The following is a 360-nucleotide window of genomic DNA, read 5'->3' on the forward strand; positions in this document are numbered from 1 at the left end:
GCTGGAGGATTACTTTTCATTTGGAATAATATTTTAATGGTTTTAGGATTGTTAAAAATATATATTGAATATTGATTATTACTGTTGGTATGAGTAAGTAATGGACTATTTTCAGGTATGTGATTTGTCTTTGAATTGTTATGTTCTTCCTTATTTTCTTTTTTGGGGAGAGAAGATTAATATGTGGAGGTAAAAGTAAAGAATGTGATCCTTTATGGAAATTCTGATTGCCAAACATTGCCAGGCTTTGGTATTGAAGGGAGGTATCGTAGAGTTATTTTATTTATTCACATACATGTCACTTTATTCTATGCAGAGGAAGATGAATGGTAGAGTTGAATATTGGGAGGAAGGAATACA

The 360-nt window shown here is 31.1% G+C and overlaps 1 protein-coding gene across 3 annotated transcripts in view; it reads left to right on the plus strand.

Annotated features, from left to right (window-relative positions):
- LOC119585189 (guanine nucleotide-binding protein G(q) subunit alpha) overlaps window positions 1-360 on the plus strand; it is a gene marked incomplete at its 5' end in the record, with an annotated part of 38,133 nt that overhangs the window by 32,890 nt on the left and 4,883 nt on the right.

The sequence above is a fragment of the Penaeus monodon genome, chromosome 19 (assembly GCF_015228065.2).
Source record: "Penaeus monodon isolate SGIC_2016 chromosome 19, NSTDA_Pmon_1, whole genome shotgun sequence".
NCBI lineage: Eukaryota > Metazoa > Arthropoda > Malacostraca > Decapoda > Penaeidae > Penaeus > Penaeus monodon.